This window comes from Gigantopelta aegis, chromosome 5, assembly GCF_016097555.1.
Source record: "Gigantopelta aegis isolate Gae_Host chromosome 5, Gae_host_genome, whole genome shotgun sequence".
Lineage (NCBI taxonomy): Eukaryota > Metazoa > Mollusca > Gastropoda > Neomphalida > Peltospiridae > Gigantopelta > Gigantopelta aegis.
In genome coordinates, this window is record NC_054703.1 from 3,544,653 (window position 1) to 3,548,412 (window position 3,760).

Consider the following 3,760-nt stretch of genomic DNA (forward strand, 5'->3'; position numbering starts at 1 on the left):
CGCAGCCCGGTACCATCTCCCACCCAGTGCGAGTTTTAACGACTCTATGGGTAGGTGTAAGACCATTACACTGACATCTCTCTCACACCACCCAGATAGCTGACGTGTGCGCCCAGGACAGCGTTCTTGCACCTTAATTGGATATAAGCATGAAATTAATTTAATATTAAATGAAAAATATGGTCAAATTCATTAAGTCATTAATGTATTCAATACACGCTTTCATAATATTAAAAAAAACCCCACGAAGTTTCTTTGTTCTTTCTGATTGTTCGTTTACGCAAGTCATGCATCTAATGGTTTCTTTGTTCTTTCTGATTGTTCTTTTACACAAGTCACGCATCTAATGGTTTCTTTGTTCTTTCTGATTGTTCGTTTACGCAAGTCACGCATCTATTGGTTTCTTTGTTCTTTCTGATTGTTCGTTTACACAAGTCACGCATCTAATGGTTTCTTTGTTCTTTCTGATTGTTCGTTTACACAAGTCACGCATCTAATGGTTTCTTTGTTCTTTCTGATTGTTCGTTTACACAAGTCACGCATCTAGTGGTTTCTTCGTTCTTTCTGATTGTTCGTTTACACAAGTCACGCATCTAGTGGTTTCTTTGTTCTTTCTGATTGTTCGTTTACACAAGTCACGCATCTAGTGGTTTCTTTGTTCTTTCTGATTGTTCGTTTATACAAGTCACGCATCTAATGGTTTCTTTGTTCTTTCTGATTGTTAAAGGGACATTCCTGAGTTTGCCTGCATTGTAAGATGTTTCCGACTAATAAAATATTTATACGATTAAACTTAAATATTAAATATATTTTCTTGTTTAGAATATCAGTGTCTGTATATTCAATGTGTTTCTGGTCGTCTTAATATTTGTAAGAAAGAAAGAAATGTTTTATTTAACGACGCACTCAACACATTTTATTTACGGTTATATGGCGTCAGACATATGGTTAAGGACCACACAGATTTTGAGAGGAAACCCGCTGTCGCCACTACATGGGTTAAACCTTTCCGATTAGCAGCAAGGGATCTTTTATTTGCGCTTCCCACAGGCAGGATAGCACAAACCATGGTCTTGGTTGAACCAGTTATGGATCACTGGTCGGTGCAAGTGGTTTACACCTACCCACTGAGCCTTGCGGAGCACTCATGCAGGGTTTGGAATCGGTATCTTGATTAAAAATCCCATGCTTCGACTGGGATCCGAACCCAGTACCTACCAGCCTGTAGACCGATGGCCTAACCACGACGCCACCGAGGCCGGTAATATTTGTAAGAAGCCCAAAATGGATTTTGTCTTCAAATAATTTCGTACGGTACGAAAAAAAACTATTTTAGGAAATAAATTGAAATTTGACCTAGTACAATTTTAGAACGTTCAGAAACACGTTTAATATACAGTCACTAATATTGTATGCAGAAAAATACATTTGATACGTAATTACAATCGCTAAAAAATATATGTTAGTCGATAACATCTTAAAAATGGCAGCAAACTCAGGAATGTCCTTTTAACAAGAGACAAGTAGTACAGTCAAAGAGTAACTACCTGTATCATATCACCTGCACAGCGTGTTGGAGGACTGCCACTCCCAAGACAAGCTTAGAACAAAAACACAACAAAAAAAACCCACAAAAAAAAACTGGACTTTGTCTTTGTACAGGTCATTACCTTCTGGGATGACTTCGCAGGCGCTTTTGCATGGGGGGGGGGGGGGGGGGGGGGGGGGGGGGGGTCGGGGTCGGGGTCGGGGTCGAAACCCCCAGGCGCTTGTGCAGGAATGTTAACAGGGAGTGGGGTGGGGGTGGCTGTCTAGTCTGTGGCGACAGAAGTTTAAATGGGATCGAATCATGCTCTCCTGCAAACTATATTGAAGAAAAACACATTGTTTGAACGGGGTAGAGGTGGTGGTGGTGGGAGGGGTGGGGTGGACACCAAAACCCTTCGCCTGACCCCACTGCACAATATAGTTTCCTAGGAAACGTGTGGAGCCTGCTATAAATTTCACTCACCACCATCGAGACACACCCACCCACCCACCTGCATAAGTTCCTATATATGGGGGCGGGACGTAGCCCAGTGGTATAGCGCTCGCTCGATGCGCAGTCGGTCTGGGATCGATCCCCGTCGGTAGACCCATTGGGCTATTTCTCGTTCCAGCCAATGCACCACGACTGGTATATCAAAGACCGTGGTATGTACTACCCTGTCTGTGGGATTTTGCATATAATGATAGCCCATGAAGTGGCGACAGTGGGTTTTCTCTTTCATTATCTGTGTGGTCCTTAACCATATGTCTGACGCCATATAACCGTAAATAAAATGTGTTGAGTTCGTCGTTCAATAAAACATTTCTTTCTTTTTTTCCTATACATGCGCCAGCATCGCCGGCCCAAGTTTGGCTGTTATCATGTCTGCATCTGATGTAGCAGTTCTTTTTGGAATTTGATATTGTTTGGTGTATAGTTTGAAAGACCAAGGTCAGTTTGTGATCTATCGGTGCATTGCAAACATTCTTGCAAGGACGATGCAATATAGTGCAGGGCGCACGTTAAAGAGACAGACCCTAGTTTCTAAACACTAAGGGACATTTTTCACCTAGACCCTAGCTTCAACCCGTAAAAATGGACACTAAGTTCCGTTAATTTACAAACCTGTAACAAATTTGGATACAACAGAGTGAAACAAGAGTCTGTGACGTTGAAATACCCTTAAAAATAGACTAAAACGCGACACCATAACAGTTATTTCTCAGACGCACGTGCATTTTTAAAAATGTGAAAATGCATTTTGTGGTATTAGAAACAGCAGGATGACCAGAAACATTTCGGTTGTACGGAAATGGATAATCTAAACAATAAAATAGAAGTAAGGCTTGATTTCAGTGATAATAAATGACTCTAATAATGACAAATATGCCTTAGTGTGTAAAAACTAGGGTCTGCACCTTTAAGTCAATACAACCACACTTTCTACGTCCCTTCGCAATGTTGTTCACGAGAGCTAAAGAGCGCTTTGTGCATGGGGACCCAGTACTGAGTAGAGTTTTTGCACGGATGCCATATCCGATTTGAAAAATATGGCCAAACAACCTCGGTGGTATGGTTAATACATCTGACATACGGCTGGTAGGTACTGGGTTCGCAGCCCGGTACCATCTCCCACCCAGAGCGAGTTTTAACGACTCTATGGGTAGGTGTAAGACCATTACACTGACATCTCTCTCACACCACTAACCCACTGTCCTGGACAGAAAACCCAGATAGCTGAAGTGTGCGCCCAGAACAGCGTCCTTGAACCTTAATTGGATATAAGCATGAAATTAATTTAATATTAAATGAAAAATGTAGTCAAATTTATTAAGTCACTGATGTATTCATTACGCGCTTTCATAATATTAAAAAACCCACCACGAAGTGTCAGCTGATAGGTTTCGAACCTAATGCATTCGCCACCGTGACGTCTATGAAAACAGAAGCACTTTAACCGGTAGTTAAGACCGTGTGCTGTCCAACACTCTGTTCGAAACTACGGTAACAATTTTGTACTTTTGCACACTCTGAAGGAAATGTTTTATTTAACGACGCACTCAACACATTTTATTTACGGATATATGGCGTCAGACATATGGTTAAGGACCACACAGATATTGAGAAAGGAAACCCGCTGTCGCCACTTCATGGGCTTCTCTTTTCGATTAGCAGCAAGGGATCGTTTATATGCACCATCCCACAGACTAGTACATAGCACGGCCTATGTTA